Source organism: Talpa occidentalis, unplaced genomic scaffold (genome assembly GCF_014898055.3).
Source record: "Talpa occidentalis isolate TD23 unplaced genomic scaffold, MPIMG_talOcc4v2.1 talOcc4.12, whole genome shotgun sequence".
Lineage (NCBI taxonomy): Eukaryota > Metazoa > Chordata > Mammalia > Eulipotyphla > Talpidae > Talpa > Talpa occidentalis.
The window spans coordinates 21,336,760-21,361,495 of NW_023601212.1; the positions used below are offsets into that span (position 1 = coordinate 21,336,760).

Below are 24,736 nucleotides of genomic sequence, written 5' to 3' on the forward strand. Positions count from 1 at the left end.
ATATATGCAAAATCTCCTCATTGCTTAGGAATTGTTGATATATTTGTTGTGGTTGTTCTCAATCTTCTGTCAAAAGCAGAGCCTGTTCAACCAGATCCACTGCTGGGGTTACTGCTCAACAAGGACACTGTATGAGTGTCGTGTGTGTCCCAAAACCTGCCTCCTTCATATCATGGATATCTCAGTAATAGAAATGACAAGAACAAGATGATACACATACCATCAAAGGGCTATGAAAGCACAATGGAAGGAAGGTTGTCCCTCAGGCTGGAACCAGAAAGGTTTCATGGAGGAGGATACTAGAGTTATCTCACCCCTCTGTGCCTCTGAACATGTTTTGTTCTACCTGGAATGTCCTTCTTTAATCATCACCATCTTTTCATTTCCGGTTTTCCTTAAAACTCAGTTCTGATCTCATCTGAAGACCCCCCTCCCTGATCAGCACCTTGTCCAAGAATGTTCTGTGATCTCCTATGAAAATCTCATTACAAGTATAGCAATTATTGTCTTCATCTGTCTACTATATATTCACTCACATGTTTGCAGATTCCTTTTTCCTGCTTCTTACTGTTTTACCAGATCCCTATTCCCTCTCCTCAATCCATCTTAAGTAGGGTTCCCAGATAAACACAGAATTCCCAAAGCAACCTAAGTTCCCTACAATAAGATGTGGTATATATACACGCAAAGGAATACCACTCAGTCATAAAAAAGATAATCACTTGCCATCAGCATGGATGGAACTGGAGAAATTATACTAAGCAAAGTAAATGAAGAGAAAGGCTAATACCAGATGATTTCATGGCTATGTGGCATATAAAAAACAAAGCAAAGAACAGACAAAAACACATAAAACAAACCCTTGAAATTTGTCTGCAGAACTGAAGCAATCTTAAGAGGAGGGTGGGGTTAGGGAGAAAAGCAGGGAGAGGGCACAATGGACTGTTAGGGAGGATTATTGGTGTTTGGTGGTGAGTGTGGTGTGGTAACATACATTTTTAAAGGTGTGAAGCTATACAACTAAACCTTACATAGTGTTGTAAATAAACATAAAAATAGAATGCCCAATGAAATTCAGGTGGAAATTCTCTCCTCAAAAATATTTTTAATATAAATATATCACAAATATTGCATGTGCTGCATTTTTATTCACTAAATCTGGTGATCTAATTTCTAAGTTCATGCCATGTCCCCCAGCTCCCTGCCCCAGGGCATTCAAAACTGCAGGAATACTTCCTGCATAGTCACTCTCACCCCAGCACTTCAAGAAGAAAAGAAGTCAGCCCTCACCACAGACTTGTAACATGCTAAAGGAGTAACCTAAGCTCAATTTCAGCTCCATTTTCTTCACTCCTGTATTAGGCATATTTAATCAATGGAAGTGAAGTTGAAGCATTTTCATCTAATATAAAAACACTTGCTCTATTATTTTTAAACAGGAGGGTTATCAGTAACATTTCATTTAAATGTGGTTTGATGAATTGCATGAAGTGCATGACATGATGAAACCTGTTAACACCATGTGTCTTTTCAAAGTATGGCAGGCTGAGGTAGTGTCATTTACCTTTTCAGGTCCTGCTGCCTCTTTCAATCTCTTCTCTCCTCAAAAAGGCAAAGGAGATCCAGGTGGGAAGGTATGAATCTGCAGAAACAAACCAATCCATCAGACAGGGTCATCACTGTGAAACATCATTTCACTCTCTTAGCACAAAGAATTTTAAAATCAAAAGTGGTAACAACTTAGGATCCTCTAACGAGTGCCTTCCACCAACATTAACTTTCCTTCCACTTCTATCCAATCTCCCTGGTGATAAATTTGCACCAGAGATAATTTAGAGAACTATTTCCCTACCTTTTTCAGGTCATAAAATGCACAAAAATTATAACAAGTAGATACCTAGGATACGTGGGGAAGAACTTGGGAGAGTCTATTCGAGACTTAGTGATAAGATTAATTATATTTTATTAATAATTTAAAAAATTAGAAAGCATCATGACAGTTATTAGATATGAATACTATATAAAATAACTGAGTAAAACAAATCATTTTCTATTCAGAAGCACCAAATAACTGATTTTAAAAGGTAAAGATTAAAAATTACAAATGCCTCCAAGGTTACTGGGAAGAATATAAGAGCAAATTAAATCAGAAAAAAATGAATATTTTATAATGCAGGCAAAGCAAAGAACATCACTGGTGATAAAAAAGCCATAATGAAAAAAAAAACAAAAGCAAACTAATACTAGGACATTGTAACAGAAAGATCAGGGAGAACTGAACACGGCCTTGCCAGATCACTCCAGAGGCAGGGGCTATTCATAAGCGTTTCATACATATACCCAAATCATTATAGAAGTCAGGATGTTTATAACCAAAAGCATACAATGAACATTCAAATAAACTGGAACATTTCTAAATAGTTATCAAATCTGTTTTCACATATTTTACCGCTCCAAGAAGCTTACAATGAACCATATCTCACAAATACCTGCAGGCCATTCCAGCCACCCCATGTGACCCTAAAAGCTCTGCCTTCTAGAAAGAGATCACAGTTTGCTTCCTGGTGAGAGAGGAGAGGCTGTCTCCTTCAGTGCCATCCTGAAGGATGATTCTATTACGCATGGCATACCTAGCAGGGAGTCCCGGCTGAGTCCTCAACAAGCACCATCAACATGAACAGGTATCAAAGAAGTGAGAAATTTTTGTCTTGGAACCAAATGAAGATTTTCTCCTAGCTTTAAGGATTAAGGAACATGGAGGTTTCCCATGGGAAAAACTCAGGGATCACTCTCTTTGTCTACCCAGCCTTGTTTATAGAAAAGGAAAACCATTCCATTCAAATACTCAGCCTGGACAAATGTGAAAGGCCAAGTGCTGGTGAGCACTGGAGATAGAAAACAATCAAAAACTTGGTCCTATTTAGCAGCAGCTTACAGTATGGCGAGTGAGACCACTACGTAAACGGTGTGGCCTGGGAAGCTATAGGATAAGCTGGTCCTGTCCTTGATGAGGCTCAGTAATGCTTAAGATTTAGAGTCTTCCCTACCCACCCTCAATTTATGCTATCACCAGATACACATGATATTCCAGAGCATCTGGCTGTCTTCTGAATCTTCCTCTTTTCTCCAAGAACTTGCCTTAAGTTTGATTCTTAAAAATGCTTTGTTCCTACTGAAAAGGATGCCACTTCGTCCTTCTCACTCTCAACTAGCCCAGATGGCTTCAGAGCTTGGAGAGAAGACTACAGTACTCCCAGTTACCACTGGGCGACTGTACTCCAACATGCCTAGAATGTGCGGCACAGAGGAGCAGAGAACTGGGTTGAAAACGAATCTAACAGTTTTTAAGAAAAAAGGGCTTTTTTCCACTCATCCCAGTTCCTAAGTCTCAGCAGGGTTTCCTTGAACAGCTGACTTTGAAATTGTCAGCCAAGCCTGTGCCTCTCAAGAGGCTGTCTCCTTCAGTTCCATCGCTGGAAGGATCACAGTATTGAGCCATGTGGCTGTTTGATTCTGTCATGGATGGCACATCCATCAGGGAGCCGCATCTGAGTCCCCAGCAAAACGAAATTAACTAATGTACATAAATTAGCACCAAATGTCTACTCTGTGGAGAAATGCCAAAATCATTCTTTTCTACAGCATAGAATTGACCATTCCCCAGTTCCTATCAGCCTGCACCTCATAGTTTATCAAATGATTTCAAATGCCTTCCCTCATTTGACCTTTGACATTTGGGTAGCAGACATGTGGAGCTTTCCATTATTTAAATGAGAAAAATAAAACTGAAAAGAGTTCAATGCAAGCCCTATTCATCATGTTAAAACTTGAAGAGACTATTATTGAACCCAAGACCTTTGGCCACTGAATTCAGTGTTTCCTCCAGGGTACCATTCCCAGCCAGCCAGGAACATTTGAGAAGCTGACATGAGGAAGCCACCATGCCCTCTCAGTGTTCTCTCAACCTCCAGCCCACAATTCACCAGTAGTCTCCAACAAAAGTGCCATTTATGAGTTTGGTGAGCAGTCAATTATGAGAAAAAGTATACACACGCATGCATGCACACATCTGTGTATTGACACAGATGCATATAAGGATAAAATTTATTTTTACCCCCCGTATTTAAACTCCTTGCCACATTCCACCTTGTTCTCCATGGAATAAGTGCCTGGAACAGAGTAGAAGCTCAATAACTATTGGTTGAGTGAATAAATTCATGTTTATTTCTCTCATTCTTTTCACATCCTAGAATGGCCCTTCTGTTTTGGCCAGTCCTATCTCCTAGCTGCCCCCTACTAACCATGCTGGAGGATTGGAACAGGTTCAGGGAAAGAGGGTGCCATATGCAGTGAAGTGGATGGCAGCCAAATAAAAATAAAACAGTAGTTCCTACTTTGCTCAAGTACAATCTACAAATCCTAGCATCAGAGATGATTGGGGTGAATGATGTTTGGAACAGATACGAAAATCTCATTTTATAGATGAAGGCATATAGACTCAGAGAAACTAAACAACTACCCAAAGATCGCACAACTGGCAAGTGACAGGCAGAATCTCAGCTCAGCTCTGACTGGTTTACCACTCTCCACTGAATGCTGGCCATGATAACTGGACTCCCAGGTACTTCCTGAAGGTTCCTGGTACATTAAACTTGACCATCTCTGAATGGCGGTTGACCCAGCCTCCCAGGCTCTTCTCTAGGTATCTGTGCGGTGGTGGCGAGCTCCCACACCTCCAAGCTTTGCTCAACAAGTCCTCCCTTCATCTCCCTAAATTACAACCCAGTCTTTCCCCACTTTCATCGCTTGACTCCCTTTACATTTTTGTTGTTGTTTTACCCCATAGGATATATTTCTTTCATAAACTTTTGTTATTATGTTTATAGTTATTTTCTGAGTAGGCTTTGCTATGGTATTGATTTTGTCTTTTTCAATGTATTTTTTTTAAAGATTTATTTGTATTTATTTATACAAGCACTGGGTACAGTCAGAAGCACAGGAGGGTGAGAGAATTCACCAGAGCCAGAGCGGGGAGCAGAGCAGGCAGAAGGACCGAAGTACACCGTTGAGGGGAGCAGTGGGCAGCAGGAGAGGTCTGCGCGCCATGTGGGACCCTCCTCCGGTGGCTGGGGAGCAGCCGGGGATTGAACCGGCGCTGCAGAGGCTGCGGGCAGCTTTGCAACCCAGGGCTCAACCGCTGCGCCACTGGGGAGGCCCTTTTTCAATGTATTGATAGATGCTGAATATAGGAATATTATGAGGAATACAACAGACATGCAATAAATATTTGCTGAATTGAAGGAAAAAATGAATGATGAGGCACTCATCATTCAGGTAACATTTGTTGAATGAACAGTATCAACACTCCTCACCTTATTGAAACTCTCCCATGAATACATTCCATTTTTTACTATTTTTTAATTAATTTTTTCTTATATTATTGTAGTCCTTATAGTTCTCCCACCACCAAATTACCCATGAACCATCACCATATTCCTTTGTGTTCATTCTTCCCCTATTTTGCCCCACACCTCCACTCCTGCTGTATGCCTCAGTTCTATGGTTAGCTTGCTAGTTTTGACTTCTTCTTGAATTTTTGTTCAGTTTCTTTATAGTCCATATATAAGTGAGACCATCCGGTATTTTATCTTTTTCTTTCTGCCTAATTTCAGCTAGCATAATCCCTTCCAGTTCTAGCCACAACATCACAAATGGCATGTGTTTGTCTTTTTTGATCACTGAGTAATAAATAACCCATTGTATAAATATATCACAACTTTTTAATCCATTCATCTATTTGGGCATTGTGTTGTTTCCATATCTTGGCTACTGTAAATAGTGCTGCAATGAACATAAGTACACGCCATTTATTAAATGCCCCCACATGCTACTCCCCGGGACAAAAGTAATTTCATTTAATCCTGTATCTTTTGAGACAGATAATCAAATCCCATATTATTGGTGAAGATGGACGGACTCTGAGGAATTAAACAACTAGCCAAAGATGACACCACTTGTAGTTGGTAGAGGGAGAATTTGAGCCCAGTTTTGTTTTAAGTCCAAAGCTTGGTGGTCATTTCCTTCTGCCACACAAATGTCTCAACCTAGTTACATGGGTACGTACCTTCTAGGAAGGTGCTGCCTGGAGTGATGAAATGTTGCCTCAAATGAAATAGGTAAGTCTTAGTTGCTCCTCATTAATAGTGTCTCATTAGACTCAGGTGAAACTCAAGTACATTCATTATCTAAAATGAGACTGGTCATCTCCTCTATTGTTCTGGAACTAGGTTGCAATGCCTGTTTCTAACCAATCTGGTAATTTTTATTTCCCATCATTCAAGAATTTAATTAGTTTCATAGTCTTAACCAGGTGCACTGAAAATACAGCTGATGTCATCAGAGTTTAATTAGTCTGAAGGAGAAAAAATTCTTATAGTCTATGTCTCCACTGGTATAGCGGTAAAGGGTACAAGGGCTTGCAGAAGAGAAACCAACTTAAAATCTAGATTCTTTGATTTAGGATTTGTTTAACAATACCTGGGAAAGGTTTTGATATAAAAATATGAAGATAACTGACAATTACAACCATTTTTATTCTATTCATGTATAACTTACACATCATAGCATTCACTCTTTGTAACTCTACAATTCAATGGGTATTTGTAAGTGCACAGAACTGGATGACTATCACCACCATCCAGTTTTAAAATATTTCAATTCAAACCTCAGATTTCCTGAAACCCATTTGCAGTCAGTCTGTGCTCCTAGTCCTCATCCCAGGCAACCACTAATCTGCTTTCTGTGTCTACAAATTTGCCTTTTCTAGTCATTTCACAAAAATGGGGTCACACAACTTGAATGCCTGTATGTCTGTCTCCTTTCACTCGACGTGATTTTGAGGCTCATCTATGTGGTAACATGTCTTGGTATTTGCATTCTTTTTACTGTTGAATAGTATTTCCATGTTTGGATATAGCTTCGTTTCCTTAATCCATTCACCAGATCATGAGCCTTTGGGTTGTTTCCTCCTCTGTATGAATAATGCTGCAATGAACACTCAGGTACAAATCTTTATGTGAATATGTATTTTCAAATCTCTTCATTAAAATTCTGGGAGTAGAACTGATATGTCTCATACCAAGTTTCCCCTTAACATTTTAAGAAACTACCTAATGTTTTCCAAAGCGGTTGCTCCAATTTACATCCCCATTTGTAACATATAAGGGCCACTGGCCACCACTGGTTCTTAAAATTTCCTTACACAGGACAATTGAATGTCTTCAATTTCTTACATTTGATCTTTGAACTGTAACCTGGAAATAAGACTATAAAATACCCAAATCACACTGTTGACAGAGAGAAGGAAAGATGAGAAAATAACTGAAATAAATGAAGTTTAGATAAGAGAAGGGCTTTGTAGCAAGAGAGTGTTTTCAAGGATAGTATTTTCAGATTTCATTTGCTAGGAAATTATATCAACCAATGAGGTAAAATAACTCTCCAGGAAGATCAGTTACATTTACCATATAGATTGCTCATTTACCCAAATTTACTCTAAGATTTATGTAACAAAGATACTGGCTTCATTTATTTCATGCTTCCCTTTTTGTCCTATCTTGGAGGGAAGAAACATTTTGTCGGCTTTGTCCAGATTTTTTAAGTTGTTATTTATTTTAATAGTTATGTATTATTCACTCTATTTTTCTTAATGCTATTTTTTATTGAAGCAACACTGCATTCTAACATTACACAAGTTTTAGGTGTGCTTCATTCTATATCAACATGTGTATATACTGCATTTAGCCCATCACAAAGAGTCCTATCCTTCACCATACATCTGACTCATTTTACCCAATTTCCCCACCTCCATTCCAGGTTTAGTATTTATTAGTCAAATTGGATTGAGTCCATTTATATATGGGTTCAAAGTTGCTTCATTTTGCTTGTGATCTTCAAAACTCTTGACAAGGTAAACATCATCAAAAGAAAGATGATGCAGCCGACTCGTGAGCTGTAAATTTAGTTGGCATAAATTTAGGCTCCCTGCTGTTTATAGGTTCATTCATTTATTTCAAAGAATGTTAATAAGTTCCTTGAATTACCAAAGGTAGGAAGACATGGGCTGTGCCTTCAGGGTGGGGCGACAGCTGTCCTCGAATATAGCAGTGGTGTGTTATAAACACTACCATCAGTATAAATGCAGATTGGAGGGAGCAAGCAGGTACAAAACAGGCTGGTTAGGAAAGGCATCACAGAACAGATCATTCTTGAGTGCCTGTGTTAAAAACTCTAGGTGCTTGCACAGTCAGGGGCAGGATGAGGGAAGACCATTCAAACCAGATGCCAGATCATGCAGAGCCCTGGAGCTTTGATTCAACCCAGCATGTCCGGGAGACACGCAAAAGTTTCAGTGTGACTGAGCACACAAGGGCAACTGAATGCATGAGGCAGGAGAGGAAGGCCAGCCAGGGCCTGCTCTGTCTTAGTAAAGAGACTAAGTTATGCTCTAGAAAATAGGGAGCTATTGTAGGATTTTGTGGAGGGTGTGGCACTTTAAGAGTGGACATTTTTTCTGTTCATTTTGACTATAATAAAGAAGATCACTAGGAGACTATGGTAGAAGCCAGTTTCAATGAACCAACTAAGGCAGCAATTTGGAGTAATGATGACCTGAGTTCCCTAATGAAATGAAACTTTCTGTGTCCCATCTACCTGGTCTGCAGGAAGAGATTTTGGCCTACAAATTCTCCTTTTAATAATTACTCCAGGTGAATCTAATGCAGGTCAACTAAGGATGTTGATATGGAGAATGTGAAGACTTACCATACAAGGAACCTCATGGAAAACCACTGAGTCTGGGGCTGCCTCTGGAAGCGGTGAAACCAGAGGCATTCCAAGAACAGATTGTAAAGTGTTGGGTGAACTTTGCCACTGGTCTCTGCCTCACAGGCCCCTCATTCTGATTTTTCAAGCTAGCTTTGAAAAAGAAAATTGCACTTCAAAGAAAACCAAGTTAAAATCAATTAACACAAGCAACTAAATTTAATCATTGGTCCACGTAGAACAGCCTCCAAAGAGGAAAACTCACACCCACCTAAAATGAAATTCTAGTTTATCTTACAGGTAAATAACTTTGTATTTCTTTGAATTAGCTCTCGGTGCAAGAAAGTTTTATTCTGCCTTCAGAATAGATTCTTGTTCACCACCAGCCACTTCCCCTCTCATCTATCTGTCTGACTAGCTAAGAGAGATCTCACTATTATCTCTTTTAAAACATAAACATCAAAAGGGTAGGAACCACATGTGTCAAAATTGTCTTGTTTTGGTGTGCTTATGGAAAATAGGCACAAAAATAAATGCTTTGTGTTGATGAAGCTGCAAATATGATGATGTTTTATTTGCATATTTCTATAAGATGCTGAATATATAATTTGTATATCATGCCAATTTAAGAGCGTGGGGATTGTGCTGTGTTTTGTTTGCACAATATCTTTAAATGAAAACACCAGAGAAATAAATTAAACATTTTAATTATGTGTAGTGGCACCCATCAGTACACTTCACAGTTACATGGCTCAGATAACTATCAAATAATGACCTTATTTTTTTTTAAAGTTAATTGACATGGTGTAATTTCCTTTTTTTTATTTTTATATTCCCCATACAATTGCAACCCCCTGATTTTGACCCCAATCTCTCCTTTCTCAGCCTCCCCATACTGTGTCTCTGGTTCATAGCTGTTTGCTGATTTTGGTTTTTTCTTTCTTATATTCTTTTTCCTGGTCCCTTATTTAGGTTTTCTAGATTCCTGCTACGAGTGAGTATTTTCCCAGTATTTTTCTTTTTCTTTCTGGCTTATTTCGCTGAGCATTATCCCTTCCAGCTCCATCCATGTTGCTGAAAACCGCATGTGTTTATCTTTTTTGATTGCTGAGTAATATTCCATTGTGTATATGTACCACATCTTCTTTATCCAGTCATCTATTTTTGGGCATTTGGGTTGTTTCCAAAGCTTAGCTATTGTAAATAGTGCTTCTATACACATAGGGGTGCAGGTGCTCTTTGGAATTAATGTTTCTGTGTCCTTTGGGTAAATACCTAGGAGTGGAATTGCTTGATCATATGGAAGCTCTACCTTTAGTAGGTAGAGGAATCTCCACACAGCTCTCCATAGTGGTTGGATCAGTTTGCACTCCCACCAGCAGTGGAGGAGAGGTCCTTTTTCTCCATATCCTTGCCAACATTTGTTCTTGCTAGTTTTTTTTTTTTTTTAATATGCGCCATTCTCACTGGTGTAAGATGGTATCTCATGGTAGTTTTGATTTGCATTTCCCTGACTACAAGTGATGTTGAACATTTTTTCATATGCCAGTTGGCCATTTGCATTTCCTCTTTGGAGAAGTTTCTTTTTAGCTCTTCTGCCCATTTTTTGACTGGATTATTTTCTTTGTTTTTGTTGAGTTTCATCAGCTCTTTGTAGATTTTTGTGATCAGTCCTTTATCATTACTGTTGTGTGCAAAAATTTTCTCCCAGTCAGTGGGGTTTCTCTTTGTTTTAGTTATTGTCTCTTTTGCTGTGAGAAGCTCTTTAATTTGATGTAGTCCCAGCTGTTTATCTTTGCCTTCTCTATCAATAATGACCTTATTAAACTATTACATTTGTGACAACTTGATAGAACATGATTAACCTATACCTGATCAATATTTTATTGTGTTCCGCAACAGAATTATAAATGCTGACTAATAAAAGAGCCTATATTTACCACTATTGCTTCATGTTACACATCACACTAAGTGCTTAATATAGAAGATTTCACTGAATGTTCACAATGACCTTAAATAGTCAATACTAATTGTGAGTCCCATTTTATAGATTAGAAAACCAGGGCTTATAAGAGCCAAGGTCAAGGGCACATGATAATAAGCAAGATCTAGCTGAGTGGGCTCTCTAAAATGATCCCATATTGTTTCCCAAGTTTCCATTCCAGCTAAGCAATGAATAAGTGGATTTAATATGATGGAAAATGAAGCACAAAATCTGGAGTCTAGAAATTCTAGTTTACAACAGTCATCTGCAAAGATTACCAGCTGAGAATCTACCTCACCTCTCTTCCAATGGTGTGTTGGTCAGTGCTTAACAGACCACTCTCCAGAGAGGAAAAAGCCCTGATCTGTAACATTTGTAAATTTCTGTGGTCTCAATATCCTTACTGACCTACCACTCATGAAGGAGGAGTTGGGAAGAATTGATGTGCTATACCTACTTCTTCCTAAAGACCAAGTTTCTCATGGACTCTGGATTAGCCCCAGAGACCTTGGGCCAGGGAGAAAATAATTGTCCTATTTTGTGGCATGGACCCAGGGTGGAGGAAAGGGTGGAGCTCAACCATCTACAACAGACTGGTGGAATACAAGTGCCACCAGGCTATTTTTAATTAAAAAGTGATGACAGCTGAATATATTCCCTGACTCTGCAGCTAATAGCTTCCTGACCTAGACCTCACTCATTAGACCCACTCCCGAAACCAGACCACATTGGTCCCTGTGGGGCTTCTATTATTGGCTAGCCATCTCAACAGATGCAGGTCTATCCAAATCCATGTCTAATATAAGCAAGCAAATGGGGAGATAAAAGGGAAAATGCTTATGTGCTGAATCACAATACACAGAGGGAGAAGTGGGCATAAGCAGCTGTCTGAGAGGACGACACCAAAGGTCATTGTCATAGAGTTCCTAAGCAGCACAAGACTAATCCTGTCCAGTCATCATTAATTCATTAATTCTGTCCAGTTATCATTCTTAGCTTCTCTTTTACCCATGCATTTCTTTCATTAAAAATGTTAATACTTGACTATCCTGTTAGGTGCTGTTTAAATGTGATGGTTAAAGATATTTTTTGTAGTCAGACACACCTGCAACATTTGATAACAATACTTCCATTTAATCTTCACTGTAACTCTGTTCATTTTATAGCTAAGGAAACAGTCACAAGGACATAAATGGTAGTTCCTGAACTGAAACCAAGGTTGGTCTAATTCAAAGACTTTGGTTATTCACCAAAATACTCCAAGAGTGTGTTTTCCCTGCCAGCCACTCTCAACTGACTCATCAGTCATGTTCATTTCTTCTTCTAGACCTTGCCAATGGTACTACCTCAACCTAGAAGGACACATCCTCCCTTACACTCACCCCTTAAAACCATCCAAATTAGAATCATTCTTTAAGGTTCTAGTCACATTCCAACTTTCCTGCTATGTTTTCTTGGATGACTCCAAGCTAGGTAAATATGCCAGTCACATTATTCTTAACTGGTTCTACACAATTAACATTATTTTGCCTTACCTCATTGGAACAATACATTTCAAGAACAGTACCTTTCCTGCTATGTAACATGTTTGGCTGCATTTCTGACCTAAAATGCAAATTGTCATAGGTAGAAATCATGTGTAGATCTCATCACGCTATGCTCTAGATACACATGCAAAACTTTTTTAATTGATAAAGAATACCATGTCCATAGGTTTATTAATTAAATGAAGTGCAGAGAATTCTAGAATTGTGAGAAAGATTCCACTTTCAAATGCTTATTACATGCTAAGTCCTCAGTTAGGCATTTTACATATGTGATTTTATTTTAACATATATGGTTTATATTGTGACTTCCACATTTCAGATTTTTTTGAAGATGTGCAGAAGTGAAGAATTTGCTGACGCCACATTATTAGGTAACAGTAAAGCTGTAACTTAAAGCTAGACCAGTTTGACTCCAAAGCCCACCCCATGCTGCTCCACAGGTTATCACAGCCATCCCATTGTGCCTGTGGGAGAAAACACCTAAACAAAACTCCAGGCAGGGGATGGGAATCATACCGAGCTCAGAAAGTAATTCCAAATGCCCACTTGGCAGTAAGTGTCAGGTTCTGTTAGCTCTAATACTCATAAACTTGTTCTTCATGTCTCTCTTAATTCTCTCTTGCTTCCATTTCATGTCATTTCCCTTTGTTTTATATGCTAGAAGATAGGGAAACAGCTGGCTGCCATTTCCTAGACAATAATCCTACTTGGACTGGAAAATTCCTATGGCATCATTTCAACCAACTTCCTCTTCTCTAAAATAAAATACAGCCGCATGCCTTTTAAAGTGAAGTTTGTCCTAACTGATAGGGCTTTCCTACCCAGAGAGAATTACAGCTGTTGACAGAAAACATGAGTGAGAGCCACCAGCAGGACTGGATAATCCAGGGATAGAGGCTCTTGGATCAAAGATTCATGCTGAAACCAGTTGTCAGAACAAAGAAGCAAAGCTCATGGAGGAAAGGATGATGTTGGGAACCAATGTGCCCCCCGGCTCACCAATTATGAGCCATCACTATTTGCCTCAAAAGAAACTCAGAGCCAGGCCATGGGGCAGAGGAGTACAGAGATGAGGGAAGTCAGCTAGTAATTCTGGGAAACCATGGATTGGCAGGCAGCCCTCCTGCCTTGGCACCTGGGGAATAAGGGCAGCTGCTCTGGAAAGAGACAAGCCCAGTGGAGACCAGAGGAGGGGAGCCTTTCAAATCAGAATGTTAAATGTTTGGCACCCAGTGGCTATGAGAGATGTTGCCAAGTGTCACGCTGAAAATAGGAAAGCTTTACTGGGCCCTGGATGTGAAATCCATGGCACCGTTAAAGAGAAAGCCTAGAAAGAAAATAGCAAGGATGCTGAAATCTAAGTTAGCCTGGTGAAATCCCTTCTGCCGCGCTTACAGGATGCAAAGGAAAGAGCCATCTGGCCAGTGGGCCCATCCTTCCACGCCGCACGTTCTTCATCAGTGGTTGGGTCAGGAAGGGCAGCGGCTGTGCCTCCCTGAAAGGGATCATCAGAACAATACATTTCAAGAACAATGCCTGAGCCGTTTACCTGTAGATCAAAGTTTGCTCTTAATAAGATGTGAGTTGGAGGGGGCAGAGAGAGGAATGTTGCTCCTTCATTCTATTAAAAAGGGATTACGGGCTGACTGACCAGGTAAGTAAGCATCATGATCTGTGACCAAAAACCGTCCTTTGGAAGGGGGACTGTGGCAAAACAAAAGCCTTTGGAGACACAACCAGCAACTGTTCACTGCAGCAGGGTGGCAAAGCGTGAGGTCTGTGTTTGTGCTTGTGTGTAAGGGCGTGTGCAGTATCTTCTGCTGTTGCTAAGATGGTTTCCCCTCCTCACTGGCTTTTCGCCCAATCAAAAGGTAGCTGCTCCTCATTGGTTGCCGGGCTTTATCGAATGACCGTGACGAGCTGGGGTTCGGCCCACTTCATTGGGTTATTCCTATGGCCCATTGTCAGGGGAGAGCGAATCAGACACCTAAATCAATATTTTGTGAAGTGCCACTAGACTCCTGGCTAAATTTGCATTAAATTCCTCTCTGTCTGTGCCTTTGCTCTCAGATAAGCATCATATTAACTTCAGAGGTAGAGACAGAGGCAAGCAATCAAACGCTGTCATCCTTCAGCCATTTTGGATTGTATTCCTGAGCCTCAGAAAATCTTGGAATGCCAAACACACAACAGAGGAATTATTTATAACAAAATATAAATGTCCTGAGAACATAGGTGACTATGCTAGATTAATGGTGTCCTTTCCAGATGCAAATTGAACCCCTACCTTCCTTTCTACCTTTCTTCTTCCCACCCTTGCTCTCTGCTTTCCACCCTATTTCCCTCTCTTCCTTCTTTCCTGCAGTCTTTCAGCAAATATTGATTAAACACCTACCCTGTGTCAGGTTTCCTCATGGCCCTAGATACCTCACTGCTACAGCTTAGAAATGTTCCCTTTTAGGACCACACCACAGCAAGGAGGGCACTAGAGGACCAGGGCTCCTCACATTCTAAACAAACTGATGCTAAAGAATATTGGAGTCTGATCCACCATCCATAGAATGACATGAGACTAAGGTTCCACAGTTGGACATGTCCTGGTGAGAGACACAGATTCTCCATCAAAAGTTGGTCTAATGATCGATATTTCTCCAAACTTTCCATATCTCTGACAATTTGTGGGTACATAGTGATCCTAAGGAAGAGAAAATCTCGAGGAGCTAATAAAATCCCTCTCTTGCAAGGGGAAAACAGAAGCAACCAAGAAAAAAAATCTACAAGTTCTCTACTGCCACTGAGCAGCTACTTTATGTCTGTACCACTATTCTCTGCATGCCTTCCTGTTATAAGACTCAAAATGATTGTGTATCTATCAAAACCAACACTTTCATTGATGCACAATCCTGAGCCCTACTCACCAATGCAAGCACCTCCCACAATTCCTGATTTCTTACAACACTAAATTTTCAAATTTCTTCTCTTTGGGTCATTTTCATCATCATTAAAATATGCTGCAGTATTACTCTTCTTTAAAAAAAATGGAGATAATAAAGGGAAAAAAATACTCTGTGGATCTAAGGCTGATGTTCAGTTGGCATTAACTGCCATGATGATTGTTAAAATGATGAAACTTTAAATTTCTGGACTTTCTGTGCTTCCCAAGGACCACCAACTCAATTTTTCCAGCTCAGTCTCTTCCCAGGAACTTTCTGAACATTTCATTACCCAGAAACCAAAGAGCTAAAGTCTGGAGCATCAGGGTTCTCCAAGATTCTGCTTTAGACTTATATTCCTTCCTGCTCATCTGCATTTTGTTCTCCTTTGCTTATTCTTTATCTCTAAATTGTGAAGCGCTCAAGGCCTCATTCGGTCTTGGGACCTCATATTCGTTTCTCTCTGCATTCACTTTCTGAATTGAATATATACTGTGTAAGTTATGGTATATCATAGACTAACATTATATATTTACTCCCAACCACTTTATTATACCCATTTTAAAGGTGAAGTCATAGTTCTGTGACTCAGAAAGCTGAATGTCATTCTCCAAGTATCATAGCAAGACACAGATTTTGAGATTTGAAAGATGACTCTGCTTTTGAAATAGCCCTTACACAACAGTAACACTTTTTTTAAAAAAGATTTATTTATTTATATAAGCACTGGGTACAGTCAGAAGCACGGGAGGATGACAGAATTCACTAGAGCCAGAGTGGGGAACAGAACAGGCAGACTGATGAAATACACTGCTGAGGGGAGCAGCGGGCGGCAGGAGAGGTCTGCGCACCATGTGGATCCTCACCTGTGGCCAGGGATTGAACTGGCGCTGCAGAGGCTGCAGGCAGCTTCGCAGCCCAGTGCTCAACCGCTGTGCCACCAGGGAGGCCCAACAGTAACACTTTTAAATTATAGTATTATCTCAACAAGCCTCCAAAGATCACTGAAAAGCCAGAGACATGTGATCCTGCCCTTAGGCTGTGGATGAGCACACTAAGCTCCAAAAAAAGGCTCAAGGTCAAGCAAATAGGAAACAAATGAGCAGTTTTCTCCCAAGTCTTCATTAGTACTTTATGCTACCTACCTCTTTTTTCCTTAGCCAAGTGAATCAGATCCATTTATACTTTGAGCTAGAACAGATTTCTGAGAATCTGTAATCCCATAGTTTTTACATAGTTGATGAATCAACTTTCTCAAAAATCATACTTTAAAATGCCAGTTCCCATCTTCTGAAGGGTAGGACCATAATGCCATTTTTTTTCAGGATGTTCTCCAGTCCATGGTGATCTGAGTCCAGTCTATTAATCTTCTGCAGGTATTTGCTTATAAAGGGGGAAAATTAAACAAATTCAAGATTTGTGCACATGAACTTGTATATTTTGATGTAATCTAATAAAAAATCATATTCAGAGTGATGACAGTCCCTTAGATTTCACCATACATTTGAGAATCAAGCATCTATTACGTAACAAAAAATGCCCCTTTGTAGTAAACTCTGTGTTGAACAACTGTTCTGTGGTCAAGGGGAAGAGCCAAAAAGAACAATCTCACTGAGGAATCTGAACAATAAAGTGAGAGTATGCAGCCTCTGCCTAAATGAAACTGATCTTCAAAGCTAGGTAGATATGAAACCCTGCTGGGGTTTCAAGATGAAAGTAGCATTATTAGGAGACACAGTGCCTTATTTCATTTCTCCAGAAAAAAAAAAAAAAACAGAAATTAATACAAAGCTCCATGATGGGGTCAACACCAAAGAATAAGTAGCTGAATAAATGGTCATTCAGTCATTCAATAAATATGTCCACTCTTTTCAAGATGTTGCTGTCAGTGTTAAGAAGGGAAGCCCTCTGTGAAGCCCTCCATGGGGGGCAGGGAGAGCAAGTTGTATATAGTCACTTTGAATTTTGCTCCTAGGCACTCTACACTTGTATACCTGCACATCCTTCTGAAGGAAACCCATCCTGGGAAAATCACGGTTAGAGAATAAAAATATAGTAACAATTCTCTTAGTATAGTCCACAAAAAGAATTTTAGCACACATAAACACAATGGAGGCAATGAAAACAGGTACGGTAGACCTCTTTTAAATGAATTGCTATTATTATAGGCTACTTTGAATAAATATTTTGAGATAAAATCAAGCCCAGAGATCACACACGCTATGTAATTCTAGCTCATGATCCAGGAGCATCCCCCCAACTTTTTTTTTTAAGTCGGTTATTTCTGGTTTGGTGTGCTATACCTAATTCTGCAGCTGATTTTTCAGAAATGAATCAGTTTTCTTAAAATGAGATCTACCATAGAGATATGGCAGTTGTTTTCACATTCATATAGTTAATAAGCTTTCTTCTAAATATGTTCCATGTGTGTGATCCATGATCATAGAATTCCTGAGACCAGCATGAGAGCTCATTTTTTGGAGGCTTCTTAAGCTCTAAAATTTTATCAATGCTGAGTACAGAAAAGATTCATTTGGAAATTCCAAAATGACATCAATGTTCTGACAAATGGGAATACTTGCATGGCATCAAGGACATGTTAGGATCTACCAGCCCCACAGCTCAGAGTTGGAAGGGCTTGGGTAGGTCTTGCCTGACACCTTCATGAACACCGGAGGGCTCTGAAGAGAACAACTGAAGGCCACTAACCTAGTCCACTCATTTCATAGAGAGAAACTGAGGCCAAGAAAGACAAAGCCCTCGTCCAAAATCATCTAACCAGTAACTGTTAAACTGAAACTAGTTTCCTGATTCCTAAGACAGCACTAGTCCTCATACCAGACTCCTCTCAATTTCACAAATGACTACAGTCTCCCTACAGCAAAATTCCCTCTCTATTTCAGGCAACCAGAGCAAGCTGAGTTGTGTCTTTGCCATGTAAGGCCATTCATCTGTGCCAGTTTCCCACCAGTCAATTCCAACTCAGCCTCTGGTCCTGGCCCCTAGTACTTATGCTCTCATAATTAAAAAGTTGAGGGCCTCCCTGGTGGCGCAAGGGGTTAAGACGCAACCTATGAGGCTGTCCACAGCCACTGCAGCATGAGTTTGATCCCCGGCCAGGGAGCAACCCACATGGTGCAGCAGACCTCTCCTGTCTCACCGGCTGCTCCCTTCAGCAGTGTGTTTCCGTCGATCTGCCTATTCTGTTTCCCTCTCTGTCTCTGGTGAATCCTCTCATCCCCCACACCTCTGGCCTGTACCCCAGTTCTTGTGTGCATAAATAAATAAATCTTTTTAAAAAATTAAAAAGTTGATGAATATTAACAAACCATAACTTAAGCACTACCTGGTCAGTGAGTAGAGGCTAAGCATTGATGAGTTCTGACTCATAAGATGAGGAGTAAGTTTACAAATTTCATTTGTTTTTGGATAGGTATATAAATATTGCAGTTACTGCAAAGGGACAGTTTTAATTCCTAACCCAAAACATTCATCAACCCCATAGTAAGTTTAATAAAGCTTACTTTTGTCCTATTTTGGCTAGGCGGGACTATTTACAGAATGGTAGGTTGGAGTTTATTTTCAGGTTTGAGTTTGGATTTAATTACTCATTGAGACAAGCTGTAAGGGTAGGGGGTAGTATGGTGGGAAAACCCTTTGTGTCTCTCTGTGAAACACCACGACTACCTCACTGGCTCAGACCATATATGCCTGTATATGAATTTCCCAGCTCTCTCCCTGGGAAGGTCACCATTCCTGAGAGGCCACACCCAGAAAGAAAAGATCTGAAGTCTTACCAGCAGCAGCAACAAAGTTTGAGATTTGTGCTCTTTTCCTCGATTGTTCCAACCTAGCAGTGGTGGTTGTGCTAAAAAGCATATTTCCCTCATAGTGAAGCAATCCAGAGATTCACTACTCAAGCTGTGGTCAAGTGCATTGGCATTACCAGGGAGCTTTGTGGAACAGGCCAAATCCAAAATGCCAGTCTTGTTAGCAAGATCCCCAGGTGATTTGTATGTATATGAAATTTAAGAAGCACTGATCTTGGTGCCATTCATTTGTATGGAAACAGTATTGAACATTCCCAGGGCCCCAAGAATAACCTACCAAATGATACCAAATAGGAACATTCTACTTTTGGATAGTGAGGGAAACTTATATACTTTGGAACTGTGATAACCAACTATTAATATATGCTGACATTAAATAATAAATATATTTGACTCTCTTTCACTTCTAGACATCTAGTCAACTACCAAGACCTTTTGATTTCACTTCCTAAATTATATTTTAATCTGAGTCAACCCCCCCAATCTGACCACACTCTCCTGCTTGCTCAGTGTCTTGTCATGTGGACATTACAATAGTCTCTCAGCTATAAACCTATTCTCGCTTTGTCATACTTTGCTCTCATCCATGGTGTAAGGTAAGATAAAAGTATCAGGTTTTTCTGCCCTCCCACCATCAGGAGTGATGATGGATCCCTGCGGTCCTGAATGTATGCCTGATGGCGGGCACCTGGAGTGGGGTGTGGGCATGTGTAGGTGAATACACCTGGGCTGAGAGATTGGCTTTATAGGGCGGCGTCACGAGGATGCTAGCAGAAGCAAGCGAGAGAGACAGAGAAGGGAACAGCAGAGCAAAAAAGCAGAATCACCAGAACCAGAAGTGAGAGAGTGGGTGGCCTGCCAGCGTCCCAGCCCCCCGGCACCCCTGCCTGCTGTGTACCTGGTAAATCCCAATAAAAGCCTACAAAAGCCACTGAGGGCTCCAGGACTCTCCTTTAACCTCTCTGCTCAGATCATAGAAAACCTACCCTGTGTCTTCCTGCCACTACACATGGCATCCTCAAACTATCATCAGAAAGAAAACTCTTTTTTTTAAAGATTTATTTATGCATACAAGAACTTGGGTACAGGCCAGAGGTGCTGGGGGGTGAAAGGATTCACCAGAGACAGAGTGGGGAGCAGAACAGGCAGACTGACTGAAATATAATGCTGACTGGAGCAGAGGGCGAGACAGGAGAGGTCTGCTGCGCCATGTGTGTCAGCTCCCTGGCCAGCTGGGGCTGCAGATAGCTTCACAGTGCTGCAACTTAACCCCATGTGCCACCAGGGAGGCCCCAGAAATAAAACTCTTAAAGGCAAATCTGATTTAAAATCCTCTAGTAATTTCTGATACAGTCCATACTTTCAAGTTTCTCACACAAAGTCTTTGGGGATATTACTTTTTTTTTTCACTCACCCAACCCTGTTTCTCCCACTTTCCTGCCTTTATATCACCTCCTAACACATGTATTTCATTCCTCTCTGTTTGCCCAAGCCTCCCTCTGGTGGGATTACTCTGTTTCTTTCTCTGCCAGATAAATCTCTTCCTATCTTTTCAGACAGTATAATTCTTGTTATCACCTCAATGAAGCTTTCCTTGACCATGATGTGCCATCATGGTAAAGTCCACCTTTGGAGACTGATCGTTCTTCATCTTTGCTCCAGTAGCAGTATTTTCACTAAACTGAACCTTTTGTTTGACTTTTTTTTTTAAAGATTTATTTATTTATACAAGCACTGGGTACAGTCAGAAGCGCAGGAGGGTGAGAGAATTCACCAGAACCAGAGCGGGGAGCAGAACAGGCAGAGTGATGAAATACACTAGTGAGGGAAGCAGCGGGCGCAGCAGGAGAGATCTGCGTGCTATGTGGGACCCTCACTGGCAGCTGGGATCGAACCGGCACTGTAGAGGCTGCAGGCAGCTTCGTAGCCCAGCACTCAACCGCTGCGCCACCGGGGAGGCCCTAAACTGCACTTTTTAACTGGTCTCTATCTTTGCATTAACCTATGATCCAGGAACAATGTCCCCTTCTTTTGGATCTTGAATGACAAGATCTACTATATGTTGGATCATTGCCAACATATAGTAGACAATATGTGAGGGATTAAATAATTAAATGACTATAGCCACTGTGTGAAATAACTATCATGGTGTCCTGAGAACTGTGAAGAATACACAGTAACCGCAGATCTAGAGTAAATATTTTCAGTGGATTAATTTTAAGATTCCCCAATGATGAATATGAAGACATTGGATTGATGCTTGTAGTGAAAATTACCTGTCTTAGCTCTGCCATGATCTCAAATCTTTTATATACCTGATCACCTGTGACAACTAATACTTAGCAGAATTATAGCATAAGCTCCAACCAAGCCCTGACTTCTCGGGGCTTTTATTTAGTTATTTGTTTGTTTGTTTTTAATTAATGAAGCACCATTGCTTTACATCTTTATTAATATTTTGGCCATATCCTTAGGTGTGGCCAACCACCAAAGCACCCTGCTGGCAAGGATATGGAGAAAACGGAAACCTCTTATGCTATTGGAGGGAATGTACACTGGCCCAAACCCTATGAAAAACAGTGTGCAGATTTCTCAAAAGTTTAAAAATGGATCCACTATACAACCCAGTAATTCCACTCCTAGCTATGTACCCAAAGAGTACGACACTAATTTGAAAGGAAACTGCACTCCCATGTTCATTGCAGCACTAATCACAATAGCCAAGATGTGGAAACAACCTAAATGCCCACAAACAGACAAGTGGATCAAGAAGATGTGGTATAGGACCTCCCTAGTGGCACAAGGGGTTAAGACACAACCTATGAAGCTGTCGCAGCCACTGCAGCACAAGTTCGATCCCAGGCCAGGGAGCTACTCACATGGTGCAGCAGATCTCTCCTGACTCGCCCACTGCTACCCTCTGCAGTATACTTCAGTCAATCTGCCTGTTCTGTTTCCCACACTGTCTCTGGTGAATCCTCTCATCCCCCACATCTCTGGTCTGTACCCCAGCTCTTGTATGCATAAATAAATAAATCTCTTTTTCTAAAAAAAGATGTGGTATATATACACAAGGGAATACTATTCAGCAATCAAAAAAGATAAACTCATGCCATTTGCAGCAACACAGAAGGAGTTGAACGGGATTCTCCTAAGTGAAATAAGTCAGAAGGAAAAACATAAATGCTGGATAGTGTCACTTATAGGTGTATTAGAGAAACCAAATACAGGTCAGACAAAGAGAAATGTCTTGGAATTTTCCATCTAAGAAAGTTAACATGATGTAGGGTAAGTGAGTTAAATCAGGCTTTTTTACCCTCCCATCACTAACCACTATGGCCAGCACCTGCGGCCTTGTACACCTCCCATGATTATGGACACCACAGCCCAAAGAACATGGGTGTGCGCATGTGCAAACGTGCATACCTGAGCCTGGAAGGGAGGGATAAAATGGCGGCCTCACTCTAGGGACTCTGGGGGGCTGTCTTCCTGCTAGCTGGTTTCCCTTGTTCAGTATTAAAGACCTATAAAAGTGACCAAGGGCTCCAAAATTCTCTTTTAGGTCCGAGAACTGACAGTGAAGCTACCTGGCCTGGGATGGTGTAGGGTAAGTTGCACAACACATGGACTCCAGCCACTCTCCCAGGTGGTCAAAGAACATTTTCACTTGGGCTCTGATGGTGTTTTCAGAAGAGGAGATGAGAGGGTCAGCTCTACTGGAGAAAACAATTCTAGAAATTGAGCCTATGCCATGTCCCACATTAGGGTTCACAGAACCCTGTACCTCAAAGCTGAGCTCAGCCGGTCCAAGACCAATCTGGCCTCAAGCAGGAAAGATTTCCAGAACTCTGGCTCAGCAGTCTTCCCCATGGGTCAAGTTACACTTGTACTCTTGTCTTCTACCTCACATTCCTATTCCCTAGTCATGAGGCCCATCTTATTCTTCAGTTTTTGCTAATTAAAACTAATAATAATATGCTATTTCACACATTAATGTAACCTTGCTAGGCACCAGGCACCAATCTGGGCACTTCATGTGTACTAACAAGTTTAATCTTCACAAGAAACCGATTTACTCGGCACTGAATTATCCACATCTTATAGAAGATGAATGACAAATATTTCCACATATTGCTTAATTTTTAGTTTCTTCTCATCATACTCTATCTAATTACCACAGATTTCATGATGCTGACTGTTTTGGGTTGCCGCACCCTGACAGTATACTCAGGTCTCTGCAGCTGTATGTGCTGCATGCCACATGCCCCCTGCTACCTCCCCATCTGGCCATCTCCTGACAGATTAGTCTGCTCAGTCCAGCCCTGTCCTGAATAGGAGAGCAAAAGACAGACTTAAGGTCATTTATTTTCCACTCTATGTAATATGTATGTTGATAAAAAGAATTAAATTCAGGGAATGTAGTATGAGCAAAATATTAGTGGTGATAGGCACCCATGCTACATAATATTTCGATTAAAGTAGGAGGAAAGACAAGATGTGTTTGAGGAATGCATCATTTTGCAGGTATTCTTCTAGATTTCTATCTAGGTTCCATAAACTCTCTTTGTTACCAAACACAGTATGTCCAATAGCAAACTAAACTATCTGCACAGAGCAAGAAACGACCCATTTATTGCTCCATTACTGGGAGGAAACACCTGAAACAGATTCAGGATTTTGTCCCTATTGAGCCTTTTCAATGAAGAGCACATTCATTTACTCTTATTTGCATAGTTCAGATAATAGCAGCTCTCCATTTCATGCTCAGTGCTGAGGTCAATGTCACAAGAAGCTGTTTAGCAACAATTCCCCTTTTCAGAAAATTCTGTGATCAGGTAGAAGAGTAGATGTAGAGAAGAAGGGGCAGAATCACCCACTGCTCTGGGCTTGAGCTCCGGCAAACTGCTATTTCCAGATACACATACACAGCCTGCATGTCAGCATCCTCTGGGGGACTTACAGGAAGACCGATTAGCTTTCATTGTCCTACTCCAGATCTCTGAATCAGAACTGCTCATGATGGCCTGGGCATTATATGTATAAAAAGCTGGAATGTTAAAAAGTGATTTTGATACATATTACCCATTAAGAAATACCATTATAACAGTCAGCTTGGAAGAGCACTTAGAGCATAGATATTCTATTCCAAAAATATCAGGAAATACAAATGAGATGCTGATAAACTAAACCAACAGAATTAGGAACACGGAGGGTAAATTTAAATATTAAAAAATTTACAATCATGGAGAAATGATCTCTGAAAACATCTCCTACTTAATGATTGCTCAAGACTCATGTGGAAAAAAAAGGTAAAATTAATGAATAGCTGGCTCTCATGTAAGAGAAACACAGGGTTTAAAATTGTTAAATACTAAGAAATAAATTACGAGTATGAATATGAGTTTTAGAGATGATTCATGATAGAGTTTTTAATTGTAGTCCACAAACTGTCTGATACATTTAAACTTGACTTACAAATATTTGATGAGCATAACTCAAAGTGAGATACATTCATCTTTCTAGTCCACACACATAAACGGATGCCAGGGCAGCAAGTATCCAAACCCACAAAGATGAATTTTCCAATGTCATAACAGTGTTAATCCTCACCCCTCCCCA

The 24,736-nt window shown here is 40.5% G+C and overlaps 1 long non-coding RNA gene across 5 annotated transcripts in view; it reads right to left on the reverse strand.

The window, feature by feature from the left end:
- The window catches only part of LOC119240779 (uncharacterized), a 274,220-nt gene that overhangs the window by 132,074 nt on the left and 117,410 nt on the right, over window positions 1-24,736 (reverse strand). For all 5 annotated transcript variants that reach the window (XR_008551061.1, XR_008551060.1, XR_005124193.2 and 2 more), the window contains one exon: window positions 1,565-1,642. This is a non-coding gene — a long non-coding RNA (uncharacterized LOC119240779). The remainder of the gene's footprint in view (window positions 1-1,564; window positions 1,643-24,736) is intronic.